This window comes from Myotis yumanensis, unplaced genomic scaffold (genome assembly GCF_028538775.1).
Source record: "Myotis yumanensis isolate MYYU_CA2020_CCGP unplaced genomic scaffold, mMyoYum1.0.hap1 SCAF_5, whole genome shotgun sequence".
Classification (NCBI taxonomy): domain Eukaryota; kingdom Metazoa; phylum Chordata; class Mammalia; order Chiroptera; family Vespertilionidae; genus Myotis; species Myotis yumanensis.
This window is the reverse complement of record NW_027223756.1, coordinates 64,793,023-64,803,859: the sequence shown is the minus strand read 5'-3', so window position 1 is coordinate 64,803,859 and position 10,837 is coordinate 64,793,023.

Sequence of the window (10,837 nt, the reverse complement as noted above, 5' to 3'; positions counted from 1 at the left end):
GTGGAGCATCAACAATGGTGCTGTTTCTACTGAAGCAGGAGAGGCCCACCTGGTGAAGATCTGCAGGCTCCTGCCAACAGCGATGGGAATGAGCTTGGAAGTGAATCCTCCAGGCCCACTCATGCCTTCAGATGATGCCGCTCAGCATCCTAAGCCATCTCGCTAAGCCACGCCTGCATTCCTGACCCCCAGAAGCATTTTTAAATAACAAATGTTCATTGTTTTAAAGTGAGAATAATGTATTATATAGGAATAGATAATTAACATAACAACTGGGTCTCTTGTGGGTTGGCCTGCCTTTCTCTCAGGTGGCAAGGCAATTATTCCCAAAATGCTATTTTAATGAGTGGCAATGCAGGACTCTACCAAACACAGACATTTTAACTTCTAGTCCCTCTATCTTTTCACCAGAGAGGCCCCCACTTCAGAATCTATATTACTTATCCCTTCTCATTTTCACATGCAAGTGAAGTAACTTTGTTGTCTTGTACTTTCCTTCTTCTTCCTGCAAATTCTAGATTCCTGATAGAACCTATTCCAGATTTTTTTTGGTGGAGGAAGAGCTGGTGCTTGACCACCAGCTACTAGGAGAGCTGGGGTTATTTGCATTTTTAAGGATTCAGCCTATTCTTGCAGCTTTGTTGCAAATACCAGCTCCTTCTCAATTTCTAAATTTAAAAAAAATAATCTGAAACCCCAAGCCTTTTTAAAGTTCGTTTGTCCACAAATCCTGACTTAAACTTAGCTTAGTAGATAGAAACACATAACATGAGCCTACATGATGGTACTTATATAATTTACTTATTATATACTTATTCATACATTTTTGCTACAGAAATTTTGAAATGCTTGAGTCTGGGGTGCTACTCCAGATAGTATTGGGGATGGTATGTATTACCCAGAATATGTCCTTCTCTTTTGCCTTCCAAAAACCTGAAATGTTCTGAATTCCAAAATATATTAAGCTCCTTGTATTTTAGAAAAGAGATTATAGACCTGCACCATTATAAGTTGCTGAAGTGCTGCTATTGGAGCCCCAGACTTCTAATGTAGATTTACTAAGAAGATGCAATTCTGAACTTAATTCTAACTCAGTGATTTTTGTCAGAGAATATTTAGAGTATCTAATATATTGAGCAGAGCTACTCAGCAGTTTACGGGAGTGGAACATTTTCAAAAGATATAATAATAGGTCTAGCTAAATTGTCGGATATGTGAAGATCATAAACTTAGAAGAGACATTTTCCATAATTTAATGAGTAAACCTCAAAGTGTGATTTCGGTATTTTCTTTCAATATTTACCAACTGTCTATTATGTGCCAGGTCCTGGGGACTAGGCTTTGGCAAGCAGACCTAGAAGTCTATTTCAAGAAACTCTAAATATAGGCCCTGGCCAGGTAGCTCAGTTGGTTAGAGCATCGTTCCAATACACCAAGGTTTCAGGTTCAATTCAAGGATCAACCAATGAATGCATAAATAAGTGGAACAATAAATCTCTCTCTCTCTCTCTCTCCCTCTCTGTCTCATTCTCACTCTAAAATCAGTAAAAATGTTACCAAAAGAAAAGAAACTCTGAATATAATAAGGGATGCATCATGAGAACAAATGGGTGCCATAGAATGTTCTAAAGGAGAAAATGGGATCATGTAGATCATATGTTGTTTGAAGAGTGAAAGATCAGGTAAGTTAAAACACATGATTTTCATCTAAAAAAATTAGACTGCATTTTCCAATTTGAATCCTTCTTATTTTTGGAAATAAGCCTTTTTGACATTTTCTTTTATGTATCCTAGTTAAAGAAATTCCCTGTTCCAGAAACCATCTATGTTTCAATACTAGAAAAGTAATAAGATGTAATGTTAAAAACAGTGACATTTCAAATGGGTTCTGAGAATACAAATGTTCTCTGGGAAGCCAACCATTGCATGCCTGGTAATATTACCAATCCCTGTGTTTTGTAGCCTCTCACATTTCCCCCTCCTCCTCTTTGAGCCAACAGCCAGGCATCCTCTCCCCATTCTGTTGTCTTGAAACAACTTTCTAGAGTTTTCCAAGATTCATCTACCCTCTACCTTTTTCCCTCTCAACAAATATGCGAATACCCATAACTCACAATCTATCAGCCCTTATTTCTCCCTTCGAATCGCTACCTTGACTTGTCTTCCTCCGACATGACCAAATAGCTCTGTGGCTGCTTGGAACACAAAGCCTCTAAAAATCCTAAAATGAAAGTTGAATTATGTTGAAATTATGACATCCTCTCAAATGCTGCAGAGATGGGTAGATAGTCTGTGCTGGTAGCTTACCATTTGTGATCAGAAGAAATCCCTTCTAAGAATTCAGAGATAAGAGGCACCAACATTACATGCACCAGAACCCTAATGCTCAACGAGAATATTCTGTAGGTCGCAGTGAGGATCGCAGGCAATTAAGCAATCAGTCATGGGGATTTACAATTCTAAGGATAATACACTAAGGAGACACAGAGTTAGGTATCAGCATAAAGTCAGCAATTTGATTCCAATTAATAATAAAAATAATAAATTGGTATTACTCTCTATATTCAGTGTTCTAGGCACTAGGCTAAGTGTTTCTCATGGATTTTCTCATTTAATCCTTAAAACAATTGAAAGGGAGGTATTGTTACTCAACCTCTCCTCCTTTTAGTTGACAACTCTGAGACACTTAGGTTAAGAGACTTTCCCACGGTAACATGACTGATAACTGGTATCACTGAGATATAAACCGTTGTTTTTTTTTTTTTTACCTTAAGACCATTAACTATAAACCACTATGCTTTATTGCCTTTCACTACACCTCTAAACACTTTCACCAGAAATACCTTCTTGGGTACAGAAATTACTACGATAAACACATTCTCAGAAATGCAAAAATGAGAAACTAGTATAGACAGATGCTAGAAATGAATTTTGTGAAAATCATTAGCCATTAGACAGAAGTGAGCAAGATAGTGAGCTTAATTTATTCATGAAATACATTGAGAAGGTACCTTAATATATGAAATGTAAATTTCAGAGTTGAAAACTATTTAACAGAGGCTCTTTCTGGCTCCCAAACTTTTGTCAAGGGAAATGAAGCAATCCCACTTCTTGTTTAGGTACAGAGGAGAAAAAGAAATTCTTTTAGAAATATAGTATTAGTAATATCACTCCCTATGGTAATGTATAATAATGGACTGCTATAGTGGAAAAGAAATATCAGGTTTTCCTAATTAGAAAATGTCTCTGCCCAGACTATAGCACTGAGAAACAAGAATAAGAAAACATGGGTACAAAACTTTATAAATTGCTTTTTTAGGTCTTAGAAATAGAATGTGCCTGCAAGATTTAATATAGGATATAAACATATTATGGGAAAGAATGTTAGGTATCATGGGTGACAACAACATGAAAAATGCCAAATAGATAAATCTTGGACATAAGGTGTAGCCTAATGCTTGATCTAATCCAGTGATGGCAAACCTATGACACGCTTGTCAGAGGTGACACGTGAACTCATATTTTTGGTTGATTTTTCTTTGTTAAATGGCATTTAAATATATAAAATAAATATCAAAAATATAAGTCTTTGTTTTACTATGGTTGCAAATATCAAAAAATTTCTATATGTGACACAGCACCAGAGTTAAGTTAGGGTTTTTCAAAATGCTGACAAGCCGAGCTCAAAAGGTTCGCCATCACTGATATAATCTGTGTGTTTGATCCAAGGCAAAATTGAGTTGCTTAAGATTAAACCAGATTCTAGAGAATTTTGTCAAGAAAACATTAAATGTGAATGTTTTTAGAGCATTACCTTTATTTACTGTAGGTTTTTAAAATTTAATTTAGTAAAGTGTCTTTTTGTAATTGATATACAAAACTGCACCTATTTAATATATACCATTTGGTGGGGTTGGGCATATGCATATGTAGTAACACCATCATCACAATTAAACTAATGAGCATATACATCAGCTAGAGAAGTTTCCTCTTGCCTCTCAACATTTTAAAAATGTGAATGTTTCAGAGCATTTTGTTTATTTACTTGTGTATTTGAAATTTTAAACTCTCATACTACTTTTGGTTTTATGATAATATTTTATTTATTCAAATATGTATTCAATCCATCAGCAACATATATTCACCGAGTGTTCACATGTCAGACTCTGTTCCAAAATGTATTTAGCACTTTTACATACAATATTCTATACTAGAGGCCCGGTGCATGAAAATTCATGCACTGGAGTGGGGGTACCTCAGTGTGGCCTGCTCACAGTCTGGGAGCCCTCGGGATGGAAGGTGATCTGCCCATCAGGGGAAGGTGATGCCCTCATCACACCTCTGCTGCTGCCACTGCCATGGTTACCTGAGCCTCGGGAGCCCTGAGTGGCTGGGCAGCCACCATCCAAGGCTTGCCTGCACCTCGGACTGGCCCTGGGTGGCTGGGGGGGCTGAGGGCAGGTCCAGCCACACTGTGCGCCACCCGCCCCCACAGCTGGGCTGAAAGGACAGTAGGACTCCTTGGCAGGAGCAAAGAGTGGCCGGACCCGCCTGAGGGCAGGTCTGGCCACACCGTGGGCCTGTCACCCCTGGAGGGATTGAAAGGACTGGGGGACTCTGGTGGGGCTGGGGGGACTGGATGCCGCCATCTTGTGGCTATGGGCACTGACATCTTTGTGACGGTGTGATGGTAAATTTGCATATTCTGTCTTTATTAGCTAGGATTAAATCCCTTCCCTCTGTACTTTGCACTATGCACATTCTGATATGGTGCATATAAGTGCATGTTGTGCTGTGTGAAAGGGTGTATGTTTGTGCATGCATACACATGTATGTGTGTGCCTGGTCAGTTTCTATAAATGGAATGTTAGTAACTCCACACGGTCATAAAGTAGTTTTTATTCCTCACCACTGCCTACGCACAATACTGAGATTTCCTTGGCATTAAAAACACAACAACTAATGAATCCAAAGTTGCCAAGATTTAGAAGAGAATTTTTCACAGCTAGCGTCTGTTTCTCATTGTGGTTTAAACCATCATTTTCCTCATTCTCTTTGAGGTTTTACAATTCTTCTCTGTTTCAGTTATGATCGCCCCTTTAAATTTACGTTGTGAGTCTTCAGTATTACTGGTTATATTAGGTCTATCCATTGCTACAAAAGCTGCATAATCACAGATTTAATTCCTTACATGATGTATAAGAAGAAGAAAGCATCTTCAATGAACTTAGGGAAAATACTAGTAGTTTTGCTCCTATATTAAGGATAATGATCTAATTACAACTACAGTAGTCTTATCCATGGTTTTGCTTTCCACAGTTTTAGCTACCCACGGTCAACTATGGTCCAAAAATATTAAGTGGAAAATTTCAAAAATAAACAATTCATAAGTTTTAAATTGTTCATGATGCTGAGTAGCATAAGAAAAATCTTGTGCTGTTCCCCTCCATCCTGCCTGGCACATGAATAATCCCTTTGTCCAGGATCTTCACACTGTATCTGCTTCCTGTCCATTAGTTACTTATTAGCCACCTCAATTATCAGATTCACTGTGGCAGAACTACAGTGCCTGTGGGCCAGTAACCCTTATTTTATTAATTCCATATTAGTAGAATTGTTAGAATTGTTCTATTTTGCTATCAGTTATTGTTAATCTCGTACTGTGCCTAATTTATAAATTAAATTTTATCATTGTATGTATGTGTAGGAAAAATGTGCATATAATATCTGGTACTATCCATGGTTTAGGTGTCCACTGAGGGTCTTGAAATGTATCCCCTGTGGATAAGGGGGGACAGCTGTATATAACAAAAGTGTTACAAATCAGACAATTGTATTAACCCAATTTTATTAAAATAGTAATAAAAATTATCAAGTTAAAAATCAGCAAAATAAACCTGAAGCTTCATAGGCTCCATACTTGAACTAAAGCATCCGCATGAGACAAAAATAGACAATCATTTATCTGAACTAACATTCTGCATACAAGAAACATGTGGATTATGCACTTATTTGAAATGTATTTTCAAAAATTGACTCCTGGTATAGAGGGAATCTTTCTGCAGTAAAGACCCTCAAAGAGATCAAATGACTTTTATTGCCTCCCTGACAATTGTCCTGACATTGTGTACAATTCAAGCGGCCCATAAAGAACATAATCAGCACTGATAAAACAGTAAAATAAGAAACACCTTTCCCTTAAAACAAAATAAACAAACAAAAAGTTGCCTACATTATTTGTATTATTATTATTATTACCAAAAAATAACACACACGTTTTGCTATAATATACTTATAATGGATTTAAAATATTAGCCAACCACCACTATACTTATAATAGGAACCGATTCATCAATAGAATCAAAGATGTTCACCTAATAACAAAACATTATAATTAAAATTTTAACAGAATCTATAACTAAATTATGGCATATCCATGCATTGGAATATGATGAAACCAATTAAAACATGAAAATTTAATGACATGGGGAAAATGATCATCATGCAACATTAATAGCAAAACGTAAGAAGAAAGCTTTAATATTATGAGACCAAATTTATAAGAGGTATGTGAAAGAATTATATTAAAATTAGGTAAATATGTTATTAAATTAAAGTTAATAAAAACTCCCCCAAAATTTTCACTTTGTGATAGACTTTATCAAGAGATACTCTTCATGCTGTTGTCACAAAGGCTCTGTATGCTGGACAATGAAATATCACATGCGAATTTTGTGTTTGAATGGTTTGAAGGAAGTGTGTGTACCAAATTCTAAGTTAAAAAATGTAACAGCAGGGATGCAACTTACTACGAATTTAGAAAACTGTGGGGGTCATGTTCCAGGCAAGAATTATTTTCCTATTTTATTCTATTTGGAATCTGGACTATGTTGCCAGAGCCATGTGGTTTTTCTCTGAGCACATGATGAGGGTTGCTTTCTTAGGATTTGGGCAGGCTGGAAGGAAAGGGAATCAACATGCAGAAATTAGGTGGTCGCAATGTTGGAGGTGAGTCCAAAAGTGACCAGAGGTTAATGTGCTTAAGCTTTTGTTGCACTCTCTGTCATCTCTCCCATAATTTCATCAAAAAGGCTCTGTTTTCTTTCTCAGTAATTATCACTGACATACATCTGGCAACTTAATCCATGAGAATCTTCCTGGAGTTCTTATAAGTCAAATTCACCTTCCATTGAAGCATTCTTGAACTTTACATCTTAGACGTAGTTGGGCTGCTAGCCTGATTCCCACGGGCTCTGATTTGTAGGGACTGCTTTCACTGGAACTAAAAATACAAGCTAACAACTGCGGTGCTGATAAAAGAGAGGATCTCTAAGTAAAACATCCCACTTCCCGCTGTGTGGCCTTTGCGGACATACCAAGTCCACTGTGTGCTTCAAGCACAGGTTCAGGCTGATTCCTATCACTATTCAGAAATTTAGAATTTTAAACATCATTACCACATTGTTTGCCTTCTAGTCCCTTCTATATATGGTGTCACCGATTCTTAAACTTTTGGGATGAAGTCCTTAACAGTGTTAGGGAAGTGCCAGCAGTTGTGTGTACAGAACGTCCACATACAACATCATAAAGTTCACAGATAATTTCAAGCACATCTATAGACCTCAGTCTGAGAGCTCTTGTTCTAAGAACTAATATACGTAAGCAGATTTCTGTAGCAGGGATTTTAGAAGGGGGACACATTCTAATTGAGAGCTATGCTGATTTTCTGAGAAAATTTTATAATGGAACCCTGTTTTTCCATTCATTTACAATGCAATTTCAGAGATGCCTATCTGACTTGTTTTTATGGAATGATAAAATACCATGGTACTTAGACATAGCATCCCTGAAACAGTAACTTTCCAATATCACATTATCAATAAACAATAAACCCTGAAATAAAAAGACCTGTTGAGATGCAGGAAATTTATATCAATGGAGAAATTAGCCATGGATTTTTTAAAAAATGAGTCTGTTCATTTTTCACATTTGTAGTTCTTAGGAAATCTATCTCAAAATACATCTGGATAGAGATAACTTTTACAAGTGTTGGAAGGGATCTCTGGCAGGTGATTTGGCAACACTGCTGAATAGCTGCAACGAGAGAGAGCAGGCAATTTAATAGAATACTTTGGAAGTATATGTATGGCTTAGAAAACAAACTTCAGTGGAGCAAGTGCCTGGGAACACAGTATCTTAAGGATGGAAACATCTATACATGAATGCACAGAAAGTAGCCAATAAACAAAATGAGGATTGATATAGTGAAGGACTGAGAAACAATTTTATGTCCATGACAAAAAATGAGTACAATGATACTGATGAGAGAGCATGGAAGTGCAAGGTAAATTTTGATTAAAGAGGCAAAAGAGCCCTAACCGGTTTGGCTCAGTGGATAGAGCGTCGGCCTGCGGACTGAAGGGTCCTGTGTTTGATTCCGGTCAAGGGCATGTACCTTGGTTGCGGGCACATCCTCAGTGGGAGGTGTGCAGGAGGCAACTGATCGATGTTTCTTTCTCATCAATATTTCTAACTCTCTATCCGTCTCCCTTCCTCTCTGTAAAAAATCAATAAAATATATATTTTTTTTTTTAAAAAAAGAGGCAAAAGAGAAGGAACGTATTTGGAAAAGGAAAAGAAGATCAGAAGGAACAGGCTGCATGCTGTAGATGGCTAAGCTATCTAAGGGGTCTGGAAATGTCTTCCTTTTTTTGTTGTTGCTAATCCTCACCCAAGGTTATTTTTCTATTTATTTTTAGAGAGAGTAGAAGGGAGGAGGAGAGACACACAGAGAGAAACATCGATGTGAGAGAGATACATTGATTGGTTGCTTCCTGCATGCAGCCCTGTTGGACTGGGGATTGGGGATTGAGCCTGCATCCGAGGTACGAGCTCTTGAGCAAAATCGAACCTGGCACTCTTCAGTAACTAGTGCCGATGCCCTATCCACTGAGCCAAATCAGCTAGGGCTGGAAATGTTTTCCTTATGGAGATTCTAAATGGGCACTGAGACAAAGCATCGTATTTGAGCAGGATCTGAATTTACACACATATTTACCGAGTACCTCATTATTATCTGCAAGTGTTATACCTAAAGTTAGACCAGTGCTTCCTTGATGTTGGCCACAATTCACTAAGGGGAGAATAAGTCTTACATCATAGTTGCAGGTGCCTATGAGGCATAAATGATTAGCAACACCTATTTTGTACCAATCACTTTGCTTCAGACTTTACTTATGAAGTATATGTATGGCTTAGAGCCATGGTCCTCTGATCTCTGCATTCCACTTGAGGAAGGGGTGCGGGGGAGATCACAATGAATGATACATGGCCAACAGTCATGCAGTTAGTGCCAGAACTGAGAGTTGACTCCAAGGTCCTGCAAAACAGCACAACTGTTGTATAAGGCCATGTAAGGAGCATACACTCAAGAGAAGCCTTAAAAATCTGTGAAGGCATTGCAGAAGTCTGGAAGGATGAATAATCGGTTTTTGCAAGCAAAGAAAAGAGGAGACTCAGTACTAAGATGAGGCAATGCATGGTGGGGGGAAAAAAGCAACTGAAAAACGACGCTCAGTAGAGTGTCAGGACCAGGATCACCGTAAAGCTGTGTGGACTTCATTGTGTGATGTGACATAGGAGAGTTTTGAGGAAGGGAGAGATGTGTTTTAGATGCATCTTTGTAGAAATAAGAAGTCTTGTGTGTGTTTGGTGCAAGAAGGGGCTACAAAAGGGGCAGAGATAGTATAGAGAGTGAAAATGGGCAAGAGGAAAGATCAGGTGGGTTAAGAAATTGATCATTAAGCTTGAGAGACAGTGCTGGTCTAAACTGAGACAGTGAAAGTGGGGACAGAAAGGGTCGATTCAACAATAAAATTGGCAGTGTTAGATGGTTGATAAGATGTATGATGGGGTGGGAGATGGAGTTTCAGGATCATCCCCAAGTTACTAACTTGATAGATACCATTAACTAACAGAAGGTGTGAGAGAGACAGTAGGTAAGGTGAATTCTATTTGATTTATTACTTATAGAACATTCAGGTAGATATTCAGTTGAACTGAGCTGGCTTGGAGTTATGGAGTGTGACATGACCAGCCTATGAGTGGTAGTTGAAGTCATGGAAGTACAGGGGTGGAGTCAGGGAAGAGCCAAGGGTAGGTAGACAGAAGTCAGCACAGGAGACTGACATGCAATGTTCAGATCATTGGAGAGAATCAAGAGTCAAGGCAATCTTGGTAACAAAAAAAGGAAGAGCTTAAAAAAAAAAGGAGACATATGTAATACTCTTTGTAATACTTTAAGCAATAAAACAAAATTAAAAAAAAGAAAGGGTGCCTAGCAGAAGCACACGTATTTACAGACAGCTATTCAATGTACTATCATACATTCCTTTTTCAGAGTCAGTTTTGTCATCAAAGGAGTTCAGAAGTTCTGGCTTGTAAAATAGCTAGTGGTTGTCATTGACTGTAAGCTCCTTGTACACCAGCACTTGGCTAACTATATTATCTCGGTGTTTCCCAGACGTTACCGTGGACATGAATCATTAGGAGGCTTGATAAATACAGATTCCAATTCAGGTCGTCTGTGATGGGGCCCAAAGTTCTGTACGTCTAACAAACTCCAGGTAATGCTGATACTAGTGTGTCAACCTCACTTTGATTATCAGGTGCTAGACCTGCTGATGAATGCAAACATAGGCGGCTTTCATAGGAACAGTTCATCCAGGTCAAAGAAGGCTCTAGTCTCAGCGCCCTTCGTGATTTGTGATGCAATTTCAGGTGACGTGGTCAGCACACAGAACACAATAACCAAGCCCTGGCACGAGAGGTATGGGAT